Genomic DNA, 15,651 nt, shown 5'->3' with positions numbered 1-15,651 from the left:
CCTTATCCACTTTTTTATAATGAACTATGATCTCTGTTCGTCTTTTACACCTTCACGATCCTCTTCTCTTTGTAGCTAGCTAGCGCTAACTTTCTATCGTGCATGCACACGCCCGCCCCTCTCACCTTCTCTCAGCGTCCCCTCCATCGCACACGTCCGTTATTTCTCTTTAGTTCGTTCACCCGCGGTGTGTGTAGGCCCCCCGGCTCCTTCTTTCCGGCACACACCAGTCGATATACCTCTCTAGCCAAGTGTGCCTACCACAAACACATACTTCCTCTCTTATCTTCTCACTGTCCATGCCCCCTATGTCTAATACGGTTCCATGCAGGCGCACACTCCCGCCCCTCTTTTCATCAATCTCATACTCGCACACTCCTCCCCCCTCGACATGGTAGGCCCCTCGCACCACCTCCTGGCCGCACCCCTCTCCCCTTGTCCGTCTCTCCGGACCTTATTTGCTTCTAACACATGCATGCATGTATATGTACGATCTCCCTACATATAGCCAGGTCGACTATAATTCATTTTCCCCACGCACCGATAGACTTACCTCACTAGTTTTTCTCTCCCTTTCTCCTACACACGACGATTGATCTTCCTATGTAGTTACGTATGCTTACCACAACCATACCATCTCCCCTCATCATCCTTGCATACCTCCCGACCTGTCTCTCACACGCACTTGCATAGACAGACAGACATCCCCCGCCCTCTCTTATTGATATTGCACTCGTACCCTCCGTTTGTCTAGCAGGCCTCTCCCACCATTTGTGAGACGCCACTCCACCACCAACCCTCTGACACTCTACCTTTGTCTTTCTCCCAACCTTATTCCTCTACTACACATATCCATGGATGCAGATCGATCTCCCTCAATACATAGCTAGGTCTCTCTCCTTCCCCACACATGTACTAGTCGATCGGTCTCTGCCCCCTCTCCCCCACCCCCCCACACACCGATAGTCGAACATTGTAGGTAGGTATCCATGCCATAGAGAAAAACTGCACCTCTGCCCTCTCAAATTCAAGTAGCCCTGCCGCCCTATATCTTTGATGTGGGCAAACACAAATTCGATGGCACTCTATTGATCACGCAGCCACACATTTCATCCCTGTTTTCGATTCTATCGATATCTCACGTCCATGACTCCGTTTCACACACATGGCATATGTGACGTTTTTTTGAGATATCATCAACACATTGCCTCTGTTTCGCACAGACCATCTCTCTCACACCCACCCACCCATGTACCCGCACCTAAAGAAGAGGTGCACGCAGGATGCATGTACTCACGTCTCATTCCCGACCACACCCTCATCGGTACATGGTGGAGTTCGTTTCTGTACGAAAAGGCAGCACACGTGATAATTTGATGCGTGTAGTGGTTGTTTACTCGAAGGAGGGTCGTACCATGCCTAGACGGAACAAAGTTTGACTTGACGCGTTAGTATTAAATAAAGTTATATATTCCCTAATGGCACGCACAGAATATAAAACGATTGCCGTGGGGAAAATGGAAAAATCCGCTCCACTATATAGAATGGAGCCTGCCTGTCGGGGTTTGTCTCTCGTCACACCATCTCACACAAGGCGGCAGTGGCCTCTCTCTCTCACCGTTGGTCAGTGATCCGTCCGCATCCCATCCATCGGCGGAAAGGGAGGATGTGCATCGTTTCTCTGTTCGACATCGTTGAGGAAGCATGTCCCGATCTGCGGTACCCGTCGTTCTCTCTGACCAAGCTCCGGAGCTGTAGGGCCTTCGCCACTTGCTTGCTGCCGCAGTATGGGCAGATCCCGGCCACCGGCGCCCTCCTAGTAACATCCCGACGACCCTCATCAGGTATAGCTTCCTACGGCCTTGCTCCACTGCCCATCTTCCCACGTTTCTGCATGTGGATCTTCTTTAGTTGTTTGCTTAAAACATATCTCGACCCTTTCCATCTTGCAACCTCATCCTCAAACCATTTTTGAGAAACCACCATGTTGCTATCTTTCCCTTGTTACATGGAATATGCTTCTTTTTTGTTGGCGTATGTCTTCAACTCGTGTTATTAGGTAGTAATTGTTTCCTTTCTACCTCCTTTTGCAAACAGGGCTATCCATTTTCACCTTGTTGCTATTGTGACCTTTTGGTAAACTGCACAAATCACTTTTTTCTTAAGAGTGTTTTGTGCAGTTCTGCCAAAATGTCACACGGGCAACATTTTTAAATTTCTGTGGGACTACAGAAAGGGAGATTGGTTTTGCTATCCTCCTCATCCAACTTCGTGCCTAATCTTCTCCAACAAGTAGGTGGTCCTAAAGAGAGATCGCATAGGTGACCAGCTTCTATTTGTGTGTGTTATGTTTCATCATCTAGTTCCACTATTATTGTAATCACACTGACTGGATATCTTTGCAAACAGGATGGTCCGCTCAATTTTAGTGGAGCTTCACAAAATGATCGGATTGTGGTGTCCTCCACACACCTCTTTTTTGGCTACAGAGCTGGGTGAACATCATCGATTTTCCACTATTATTGCAAATCAGCGCCAAGCAATGAACACTGTGCCCAGGAAATGGAGCCATGCCTACGAACATCATAGATCAATTATATATTTGTCTTTATTTGTACACCTTCTCACAACTTTGTCTTTAGTTGTGATGTGAATATTGGCGCTGATCTGCAAACCAATGAAATGCATTAGCAGCCATGGTAGTTTCATTTGTATATGATGGAATGCTGTAATGAGATAATCTTGAGACAAGAGGACACATGAATCCTAAGTTGAAACCTTTTTTTCCTACGGAACCAAAGTTGAAACCTTCATAGCATCACAATACAATTTCATTAATATTATGCGTACATATAAACAAATCCTGAAGGATTGATAGCAATGCCAGAAACAATTCAACTTCGTTTTGCTGACATGTGGGACATCCTTCATCCGGCTCCACCTGCCATGCAGCAATATTGAGTGCACAACTGCAGGGAAAGATTCACCCCGGTCGTTGCGCCACAGTAGTAATGACTAGTGAGAAGTCAAATCACAGAGCCCCACCTTCGCCATAGTAAGTTGCTCAGACGAAGCAACCATCACTACAAAAAAATACACTTGCGTGATGATACGTGTTTGTCACAGTAGGTCACGTTTTTTGTCATGCATGTACATCGATGACGATTTTATGATAGAATCAAGATAGTCATACCTGTGCTGTCGTAGAAGTGTTCCATGACATTACCAAAATTATCATCACGGAAGTGTCCACTTCCATGATGATAAATCGCGCGTCACAGAAGTGCTTTCGTCAAGGGTGACCGACACGTGGCATCCACCATAACGGAACGTCGTTAGGCTATCGGGTCGGATTTTGGATCAGATAACCCGTTAACAGCCCTGACCAATGGGAAATTTCCATGTGTAAAATTCTGATTGGCCGAAGGGAACACCTGTCAGCTCGTCAATGGGCTAGATGTCGCCCGTCCATTGGAGGAGACATGCCTATGATACGTCGACACGTGGCTGGGCCCAACAGAGGCCCATATAGGTTAAAAAGGCCGGCCCAGTCAAAGGCCCGTAGAACTTAATCAGGTACTAGTGGGCCAGCCCAATAACGGCCTGCTTAATAAAGGCCCATTTATGGCCCGAAGCCAGATCTAGCCCGTTAATTGTTCGCCCAATATTTGGGCCCATTTGCGGCCCGAAGCCAGATCTGGCCCATTAATTTTTCGCCGAATATTTGGGCCCAACTACAATCCAGTGACTTTCGGCCTGTTAGAGGCCTGATGTAGACATGGGCCCATTTCAGCCCGATGTGACTTTCGGCCTGGGAATGGCCCGTGCTGCCCATGGGCCATATATGGTCCGACGGGACATCGGGCCCACTAACGGCCCGTGCTAAAGGTGGCAACAGTTAAGCCCAACGTGACTTTGGGCCTATTAAAGGACTGTCGCGTAATTCGGCCCGTTGATGCCTGTGCTAAGCTTTTGGCCTCTTAAAGGCCCATGAATTAGTGGGCCAACTAAGGCCCGAGATATATTTCAGCCTGGTAACGTCCCGTGAGCTAACTGGGCCCAAAACGGCCCGGTCTACATTTCGGCCTGCTGAAGGCCCGTCGACCACTAGTGAAAATTGAGGCCCAACATGCATTTTGGCCTGCTAAAGGCCCTTAGTTTCATCTCGGCCGTAACAGGCCAGTACAATATTTAGCCTGTTAATAGCCCAATGCTACCTGGGCCAAACTAAGCGCTGGGTCGACAAACGGCCCAACTAAAATATAGGCCGGTGTAAGTTTCGGCCTGGCGCAATGTGTGAAGGCCCCAATCATTCGGGCCCAAGAAAGACGCAGGCCGGCCCAATTGTGGCCCGCTAAAAACCTGGCCCGTTAGAGTCGAATGTTTCGGTCCGGTCGACTACATCTGATTTTTTTTAGATAGTGAATGATGGCAGTAACTAGTAGGGATTAAGAACAAACCTAGTCTATACAATAAAGAAATTATGGCATAGTAACTAAGAATAAACCTACACTATACAATAAAGGATTTAAGGTATATTACATCCACTGGGCATCGAAGTTCGCCACCAGTGATCATAAAGTGCAACGAAGAAGCAGATTACAAAAACTGGGCACCATTGGAGCGTAACAAAATAATACTGAACCGAGACCACTTCCAAGACAGTTCAAGAAAGGTTAGCCTTGCGGGGGAACTGTTGCGCAAGCTGCTGAGCAAGGCTGTGAGACCGGCCTAGCATGTCGGTCATAGCTTCCAGGTGTAGCTATTAAGCGATGAGGTTCTCATTGGTGTTCTCCGCAATCTTTCTTAGAGGTAGGACTTCAAGTCGAAGTTGAGTTGCAGAATGCCTTTCTGCTAGAACTTGGGACTGAAGAAGTCGAACTGATTCAGACAAGAATTCTGTGAGCTTGTCGTACTGTTAGTCTCAAGTAACTTGAACACTGCATCAAGACAAGACTTTGGGGTTGTCTCGCTATTTTCAAGATGTTTTGCCTTCTTTGCTGCAATATATGTTGGGTTTGTCTCACACCCTTCAGCAGACTTGTGCATGCCATCAGGCATATCACCCTGAAATAAAGAAGAGAGATGACAGGTTTTGCATGTGTATAAACAAAGATGATAACTGTTCTGTCAATTCTATCCAATTTCAAATTAGAAAATAAAGAGTAAGTTCAAAATATCAATAGCATAATTTGGCATTGTTCATAATGCGGGGAGCTTCACCACACTACTGGATTACCATGTCAACATAACAAGCATAGATGAAGGGCAAAGAAAATCATTGTATCTATTTTGGATAATGTGCATGGCATGTTGTTCATATCATTAGCCACATCAGTAAGATAAAATAGGAGATGACAAGGTGCAAACGTGGGCTGCTTCACCACACACTGGATTATAGATCCACAAAAACAAGCATACATATAGGGAGTATTAAGTAATGTGCATGGTATGAATAAGGAATTTAGTTTTACAAGTAAAACTTAGAACTTACGGTTCTTACGAACATGTATTTTGGTAGAAACAGCAAACTAAACAGCAGTAAACGATAGGCAGTATGAGCAAATTAAACAGCAGTTGAGGATAAAGGCTTTAGAAGGACTGACTTACATTAACAGTTAACACCGGCTTTATAATGCCCTTCTCCATGTCAAGGGAAGGATAACTCAAGAATTTCAGCACATAATCTTCTTCATAAGCATTGCCTGTACTCTACATTTTGTAGAGAGTAATTATAGATATGATAATACTGGAAGGGATAGAGGATAATGAAGATAAGATGCAGATTGATGCTACATAATCAACTACCAATCCCTAGAAGTACAAGCGTTACAGGACAAAATGTACTGACAAGAGCAATGGGCTACACTTATGCACTGGCATTGTCTGTGTATTATACTTGTTGGTAAGATTAAATATAGAATCTGATGTTTTTTAGTAAATGGTCGACGAGGGAGATAAGATGCAGAATGCTACAAAATGAACCAATCCCTCTTCCCATAATACAAGAGTGTTTTGAACACTGGTGTACTGTACAAAACGTTCTTATATTATGGGACGGGGGGAGTAGCTGTTAATGTAATTACAGTGATAGACCACGTTCAGTCCTTACAAGAGGACTGCAGAGCTAAACCTCTTCAAAAGCATTGGGTTGATTCTAAATTTATGTAAGAGTCCATACGGATCTTATAATGTCCACCAAATGGACGATTACAAGGCTAACATGTGCAGTGATGCTACATAATCAAACAGCTATGAAAGTAAGTATGGTCATACAGGGCAAGAGGTACTCACAAGAGCAATGCAGTGTGTAGTATAGTTGCGAGATTCTGTGGTCCCTTGAGAACGAATGTTCTTCTGCTAACAGTTTTCGTACAAGTGAGACATTAAGGCAAATGCAGAAATGTAGTTCAAATTGTGATGTGATATCATAGACAGTACCTTACGCTGCAGCCGAGACCAATGTGTAACAAGATTATTCCAGTCACCGTCGGATAAATGTAGCACCGGAGACTTTACAGAAATTTCATTCAGAGGCTTGCCATCGAAGTGCGCTTGCCTCAGGTAGGAACGATAATTCATCAACGAGTGCTTGAAAAGCGCAACCAACCCTTGCTCGTCATCACAATCCAGTTTGCTCCTTGCCTATTTAAAAGAATGAAATCTTGTGTCTTCTGTTAGCAAAAACATATGCAGTAATGACCATGAATAACATTAGTACATTACTTATGCGTAAGTTGCGGAGGAAGACTGGAAATTGTTCTGTGTTTGCGGTATAATCTTTCCATGAAGGAAAGATGCGGACAAAGTTCCTGACAACAACATAAGTTTCGTCTTCTAAACTGGGAAGAAATGGGACAGGGGTCCTATTTGCTGCAATTGGGGCTCTCTCTGGTTCGAAAAGGGATTTGGCAACTGGATTTGGTGTACTCTTTGCTGGAATGGGGGTTTTGCGTCGTACAGCTGGTGCTATGTCAACTAGCATAATTGTACTGTTTGTTGTAGTTGGGGTCTGCTGAGTTGGGGCATCAGAAATGACTAGTGTAGTAGGGCTAGAGTCTGCTAGAGTTGGGGTATTTTATGGGTCAGGTGATATTGCAACTACACCTAATGGGCTATTTGATTTATCAGGTGCCACTACCTTTTACAAATACTTTGCTTGTGCTCCTCCACGATCAGCAATCGCCCTCTTCCTTTTGAACGTCTAATACACAAGAACAACATTTGAATGGATAAATATGGTATGATGACAGATGGAATATGTACTAAAAATGGATAGGCAGGGCGTATTCACATACACGATGTGTAAACTAAGCTAATGGCAGTTCAACAAAGTAGAAGCAATGCAAAGCATCAGTTGCAAGATATGTGCGAGCAATGTAACCTTGGAAAGTTAGAGCAAGTACCTTGATGGGTGAATAAGATAGGGCATCTTCCTCTGACTCCTCCACTAGGGAGCTACATTGACTTAGGTCTCCCTCTAGCTCAGAATCACTGTTAGGATCATATTCTGAGCATGAATCTGTAGGTGGAGAGCATTTGCATTGCATTCCATCCAGAGTTGATTTCAGTCCCTTAATGCCAAGTTTGACAGCCATGGCATTGTTCTCTTTATTCTTTTCATGCGCGCAAGCTCATAATCATTATGATGCTGTTCAGAATCTGAGATTCATGAAAACATAAAAAGTAGTCAGATTATCTATGGAATGCATTGCGGATTCAACTTGGAGAGTGTCTCCCTATAAACCCCTGCATATGCAAAGTTCACCTCCCCAACCGTGCTGACCAGACCACACACAGAAATACAAACCCCTGATGTCTCTATAATAGGCTGGCACACATTTCAAAACTGAAGTAGGAAAATTAGAATCATATGAAATTTGTATTTGAACAAAAAAACTAAGCAATTATGAGTGGCGTAATGTTTAGCTTCAAGGGTGGAGTGTTGGTAGTGCGACACAAAGCAAGTAGGCAGATTGTATTCCATGTAAAAGATCAAAACCTATGTAAAAGCTGGAAATGACACTTTCTTTCTATACAATGCAGTGTTCTTTACCCACACATGATGGAAGAGATCACATGGAGAAATACTATTCACTCATGTCTATGGTTCCAGTATTTAGAAACAGGGTGGTCCACCCTAAAAGAATATTGACAACAAATATGACAAGGCAAGCATAGATGTAGTGAATCAATCATTTACTTGTGAGCTTACTAGGACAAGTATGCAGAATTGTAACTGCAGTAAGAGACCGTCCAAAATCTGAATGAAGAAGTTTGTCTAGCACTTATTGTTTGCAACTAATCGACGTGAATAATTGGATATTATATCGAATGAGTAAGAAAGACAAGTAAAATTGTCAAGAAACCTGGCTTGCAGTAGTAATCTGGGTCAATGTCACTACGACCAACAATCCAAAATGACTAGTTTCTGTCCCGAGGGCCGGAATTTTGAAAACCCTGTGAACTTTAGAGGTACTAAAGATTACCGAAATACATCTGAACCATTAAGTGTAGGTAGCACTGAGCACACAACAAACCCTAATGACAGTCCTGCCTAATGAGTAATGAATCAATTAGAAAATGGGTGATGAGGAGTGGCTGCTGAGTGTTGAGGACGTATCTCAGGATAAATCGGGTTGGCTTGGTGGGTGCTGCACACCTGAGACCTGAACAGACTGGGAAGGTAGGCACGGCGGTGCGCCCGGGCAGCGGTGACGCTATTGGGCGAGCGGCTCCTGGCCTCCTGTTAGTCCGGTGTCTCCTCCTAGAGTCATGCCGTCCGGGGACGGCAAGTCGCCGGCGAGGTAGGCGGCTGGGGGCAAGTAGAGATTGGAAGCGCGCAGCAGAACAGAGGGGAATCGGGGCCTGGGACGACCCAAAATCCCAGGGTGGGCCAGCCCACCGTGGGCACCCTGTAGAGATACACACCCGAGCGGTGAACATGCATTTTCGAAACTAATTTAGGAACATTTAGCTGACCAGTTAAACAACTCTGTTTTAATAATATCAGATTCGTATTTGAACAACTAAGCTTGTTTAGATTGATGGGTGGAGCAGTGTTATTATGACACGAAGCACGTATTCTGATCGTATAGTGATCATAAAAGGGGGAAACTCTAAGCATATTTTTTTAGCAAAAGAGGGTTTCCCCTCCGATTTCTATTAAAGAAACCACCACGGAACCAACATGATCAATAAACCCTAAGCATGATCAATTAAATCGTATTATGGCTGTGCCATAGTAGATTTGAAGTTGCAAATCGAAGAAATGATATTTAGCATCCATTGTTTGCTTTGAACTAAGAACTAAATTCTAAGAGCTGAAAAGAAAGTAGAGTAACCAAGTTAAGATCTATTTTCTGGTTGAGATCAAAAAGTTGAGGAGATATGAAGTACCACCTCTCTTGCGGTGCCGTGTAGGCATCGGGGTGCGATGGCTGTCGGTGGCGTTGAAGCAGATCTGCGACGGTAGACGCATGCATCGGGGGATAAGTCCCGTTGCGGTGGAAGAGAAGGTCGTGTGAGCGGCCCCGACAAAGAGGACGACGGCGCCGATGAAGCGAGAGGACGCGATGCAAGGCTATTGGTCTGTCGCCGTGGATGAGAAACGTCCATCCCTAGCAGTGGACGACACGGTCTTGGTAGGCGCCCCGGCATGGTGGAGAACGGTGGCGATGGATGTGGTGGAGGACGGCGGCGACGGATGTGGTGGCGGACGGAGGCTGGTGTGGGGATGGGGTGTTCTAGCGCGGACGGTGTATGAATGGGAAAATGAAGGGAGAGGTATGAGGAACCATGTTTTTGGGACACGCCTGTCTGAAATATGGGAAAGTTACGAACTTAGCCCCCATTTAAAATTTGGACGTCTCGCCGGTTGGGGATAGGACGGTAATCTCGCATCTCGCCAATATTTGCCCAGAGCGATTTTGGGCGAGGAGAGGGTGGTTAGCGCCCATGGTTGGCGCCCATGGTGTATGAACGGGGCTGACAGGTAGGGCAGTTGTGTCACGTCTGAGTGAAGTTACAAACCTGCCCCTATTGAAAATATTTGCCTACATCGATTTCGGCCGAGTCGAGTTTGTTTTGCCGCCCACCGTGTACGAATGGGGAATGAAGGGAGAAACAAAGGTCTTTCGGACGAGCTTGAATCAAATGAGTTTTGCCGCCCATGTTTGACACCCACCGTGTCGGAATGGGCTCAGAGGCAGTTGTGTCACGTCTAATTGAAGTTACTAACCTACCCCTATTTAGAGCAGTGGAAATCGGGTCGATGGATTGTCCGTGTAATGGGTATGCAGTAATTTCCATCTCCCAAACACTTGGCTTCGGGCAACCGATGTGGGAGTGGACATTTTGCTGCTTCTTTCGAATTTTGGGATAATAAGCATCCACTTTTACGCTGGCAACTAAATTCGAATCCATTTTTGTATTCCTATATGAATCTTTATAAATCATTCTATGTGTTTTTATATATCTTCAAAAGGATGACAAAGATGTATTCCACTGTCATATATGAATATGGTTTACAAATGCCGATACTCAAATTCAGAAACTAGAATCCAGTTTAAGGTGAATTCGAATATTTGGAACACTTCATGTCCAACTCAAATGTCACACACAGCATAATGTGTACTCCCATTTATATATGTACACAAGCGATGTATCAAGATTCAAATACCGAGTCAATCAACCAAGAATGTACATAACTAACAGACATATAAACACTTATAGAGTATATGGATCAATAATATCAACTAACATACATAAGCCAGGCCGCTGTACTTTTTTTGGCTACAACAACATCCTATTTTTAGCCAACATCTTGGCCCTTTCCGATGCGTGCCACTTATGGTCCATCTATACTACTACTATTGCTGAATGCACATTTAGCCCGATTAGCATATTTGTAGGTCTGGCACAGCAATCCAAATGAAATGTCTCCGAGTCTTATCAATTAATACAGACTTGTGCTCAAATAAAATTACAAACCAAAAAAAAACAATTATTACATGATCTCTAAAACAAATGGTTTGATTGATTACATGAACAGACAACACAAAGGTTATTCAACTACGGAAAGAACATTTCACCTATGATTTACCAAGTAAGAATTTAATTTCCTTTTTTCCTTCAGGACCTTAACAATCTAGTCAGTCTCAGCTTGCTTCGTTTTGAAATCCACAAAATATTTAATGGTTGTCTTGAGTACTGCTTGTGATTGTGTTGTTTGCTTCCTCAACATGTCAACTTCATCTCTAAGTGCAGAAGCAGAATCTCTTTCTACCACTAGTTTAGCCTCTAGAGCATCAGCAGTTGGTAATTCATAATGCACGATTGGGCCGGTGCCACTGCTGTGGGATGATGCAACGTCCATGGGGACCTCGCTCTTTGATCTTGGGCTAACCTGTTTTTCCATTAAAGTTCCGATTGGATTCAGAAAAGTTGAAGTTAGCAAAACATCTCAACTGGGAGTTATAACAGCAAACCAGTTAAACAAACAAGGAATTAAAGAGTTTCAATTGGATGCTGAAAAGTAGTTATTAACATCATTGTAACCCGTTGTTGCAGCAGCAAAGCAGTTAAACAAACAAGTAGATATTTAAGTTAAGGCAAACAGGTAATTCTTAACAGTAAGTATCAAACACATAGATAGGCATAGTCTAAAATATGATTAACAGGCTGTGCCATTATGTAATCAGTAGCAAACTAAATTAAGCCAAGCAACATAATTGGACAATTTTGCAATAAGTGGCTAACTAAAATTCCGAGAAGCAGGTAACTGAACTTGCGCTAGTTCTTTGTACAGGCACACTGCAACTTATTTTTCGCTTACAAGGTTGTATGAAGGAGTCCATTGCATAAATTGCTTGGATACGCAGTCCCAATACTTCTTTCTTCCCACACTACATGGGTAAGTCGAATGGTTAATCTGGGAAGATGGTGCGTCCTTAATATGTTATATGAGGACGTGTAGTCAGACTAGTTGTAGCCAAACACATCACACTGGCTTTTACTGTATATTCCATGCGATTACTTTTGGCATATCAAGATCTAAGCAATCTACAATAGGATGAAAAGACTGGCATCCTTCACATTATTGGCGAACTCAGTTCATAGAAACAAGCAATTCAACCATTCTATGGGTAAATCAAAAACGCCACTGGAATATTTTTCACTATGCAATCATACACACAAAAAGGGGCGACGCCACCATAGGGGCTGGTATGGGCGGCCGCCTCAGGTGGCTGGAAAGTGTGCACCTAGTTTGAGTCGTCCAGGTTGGCCCAAGCTAGTTTTGTTCGTCCCAACGCACGATCAGGCAATGTAAAAAATGAAGAAAAATGTTTCAATTTGGATGGGCCAATAACATAAGTGCAAGGCAGGCCCTATAGCAGGCTCGTGGCCCAAACGAGCGCCTCCCATATCGATCGACAGCAGGAAAAATCCCAATTCATTCGCTCCAGCCTCTAGTCTGGTTCGCTCCTAACCTAGCCGCCACTAGACAGACCGACACATCACTTCCTCGTGCCCTCGTTGGAGGGCGGTCGCCGGGCTTCAAGCGAATGGAAGGACAAGAAGATGAAGATCCAACCCTGGGTGTAGCCTGCATCGGAGGCAGCAGCGGCAGCACGGGCATGGCATTGAGCTTGCGCAAACGGACAGTCGCAGCTTGCAACAGTAGCATGCGCAACAAGCAGGTACATCACATCCCTGATTATATCTAATTCAACTCTTAAATTTCTGGCCAATAGTTAAACCTGACGGTGTTGTAAAACTGCTTGTATGTAGGGAATCTATGAGAAAATGAAACCAATTTCTACTTATTTTATAACTCCCCCAATCAATATTGAACTGACTGAATCTGATGTATCTAATCAAGTTTCCAATGCAAACATACAAGCTCATGTTGTTCTTGAGCCTGAAGTGTCTAATGAACAAACTGCTAATGAAGGATTTGATGCAAACATTTTACATGTTCCTGGTGATAAACATATAGTGTCTAATGAGGGATCTAATGCCAGCATTTTGCAAGCTCATTGAAGGATTTAGTGTCTAATGATGATCTACTATGTTGAGAGAGACAGAGATTTGCAGGCATTGATGACAAGCAAATTATAGTGCATTTTCATAGCTTGAGGAAACGTCCAGGCCACCTACCAGAAAGTCCCCGTATCATGACAACATAACATAAATACTTTTCTAATCTATTGTTTGAAACTATTGGCATACTTGTGCAGGATAGATATATTGATATGCAGTTTGCGCACTGGTTATACGTGCAATTACACTTCAATATTTTCAGCCAGAGAACGAATAATTCAAGCAGGTATAGACCATGTTTGTAGTCCTTGTACACCATGTTGCATTTTGTGTTTTTGCTGCTTGCATCATTTAGTGTTTATAATATGAACTACTTTGGATCATTAGCTGGTCTTCAAAGTGCATGTAGCTTCACATTTCTCAAGTTATGTTGATTTCTGGAGTGCAAGTGCCTTCGTATTTTTTAAGTTAAATGTTCGCCCCTAGTAACTTGAATTCGTGGATCAGCCACTGCACACAAATCATACATGAATGCCAGTACGAATTAAATGAAATGCAGGGACTTACGCTAGCTCATTGTACAGGCTCACTGCAGCTCTGCTTGTGCTTGGGATGTTCCATGTACAAGTCCATGTTACCACTTGCTTGGATGTGCAGGCCTTGTGCTCCTTGCATCCACCTCTGCATTTTTGACACGGCGAATGGTTGATCAAATAAGAGGAATCAACCTTGATGTTGTACCGGAGGACAGATACTTACAAGGTTATACGGGTGTGCGGGATGTGTACCAGATCCCGTAGCGCCATCATGCTTTGCTAAAAAATGGATTTGCTTGTTTCAGATGATATCTCCAGAAGAAATAAGAGTTAAAGTCAGAGTTGCATAGGCATGTAAGCTAAGAGAGCAGTGAAAGGATATCCAAACATCGTCGGAACTGTGCACAAGGGAGTGATGTGTGGATACCTAGTTTGGGCCGGCGTTTGGGCATGCTCGCCTAGCTAGAGTGCGGGTCACTTCAGAGCCGTTGAGGGTGATGCGCTGGCGTTGGCTGGCCGCGCACGGATGCAGATCTTGAGTGGCAGCGGAGCGCTATGATGCGGTGGACGAGACCATTGGTGAAGCCCCAACGGCCTCGGGGGGCGGAGGTGCGATGATGTGCTCGGTGAAGTAGCCCTGGTGAGCTGGGAGATGGTGTGAGTGAAGCGCACCTCATGCGGTGGAATTCGGTGTCTGTGAGGCACGTCGGTTGCGGCGGACGACGTTGTCGGTGGACCACCCAGTGCGGTGGACGAGGGCGTAGATGAGGTAGCTCCGGTGCGGTGGTGAAGCACGACCATCGTCTTCATCATCATCGTCCGGCACAGAGGTGGGGAAGGTGGGGAAAGAGACGAGACAAGGGGTGATTCGAGGGTTGGCGGCGAATAAGGGATTTGAGCAATCTGGGCCCGGAAGGGGACGGTGGAGAACAGAGATTTTGCAGGGCTGGAATTGGGGCCGCCAGATATTTCAATCCGAAACGTGGAAGCGCGAACTTATATTGTCGTCGTCCTTTGTTTGGGGGGGAGGGGGTCGCTGGGTGCTACGCGTCCGTCCGACACACGCGACCACCCCGATAGGACTATGCTTCGGTGCCTTAAGGCACCTGCCTTTGTGTCCATGACATGTGGGCCCAACAGGTGGCCGGCCCACATGTCAGTGACCCAAAGGCAGTTGCCTTTAAGGCACCGAAGCAGCGTCCACCCCGACACGACCCTAGTCTGCCTGGTGCGCCTACATTTGAGAATGCAAACGAATCTTCTTTCATTTGCAAATGAATCTGTATGTATTACCATGCCCATGTTTTCCTTGCAATAATTAGTCATTTGAAACGAGATACTCCATCCCTTCACTTTTGTAAGTCGTTTCAGACAACTTAAAATGAATTGTTTAGCACATTGTCTGCAATGTCTTTGAGGTCTTATAAAAGTGAATAGAGGGAGTACTATAAATTAATTAATGAGGAGTTATTTGAAAAAAAATTGAAACAGTACCCACGCTAACGTGGATTAGAGTGTGTGTCACATAATTAGTTATTTGAATTAGAGTGTGTGTCACGTAGTTAGTTATTTGAATTAGAGTGTGTGTCACGTAGCGATCTCCAATTCTAACGTGGATTTCGCATTTCACTGTATCCATGCTACTTTTTTAATACAAATTCATATGTATATGATGAACACCACGGTAGTGAGAAAACTTTTGGATGGATTCAAACATATGACCTACAAAATAGCACAACAAACTGAGTCAATGTTAACTTTTCGAAACTTAGTATGGCACGAATTCGAAATAATTACCCGTATGCCTGATCCTTGGTTCAAATATTACAATGTACACCAAATTGAAACATCGATATTAAGTCTCATACTATGTACACTCAAATGTTGTTTTTAGCCCCCCTGCACAAACACTACATACTTCCTGTATCGGTCAATCTTCCTCTCCTAACCACCTTAGGAAGCTATCGGTTTCCAACACCCGTTCATTCTTTCTCTCCATGTTTCGATCTCTAATATCTCAACTACACATCCCCTTTTTCCACTATGTTACAAAATGTATTTACCTCACACA

The sequence above is a fragment of the Triticum dicoccoides genome, chromosome 2A (genome assembly GCF_002162155.2).
Source record: "Triticum dicoccoides isolate Atlit2015 ecotype Zavitan chromosome 2A, WEW_v2.0, whole genome shotgun sequence".
In the NCBI taxonomy this organism is placed as follows: Eukaryota; Viridiplantae; Streptophyta; class Magnoliopsida; order Poales; family Poaceae; genus Triticum; species Triticum dicoccoides.
Note: the sequence above shows the minus strand (reverse complement) of the source record.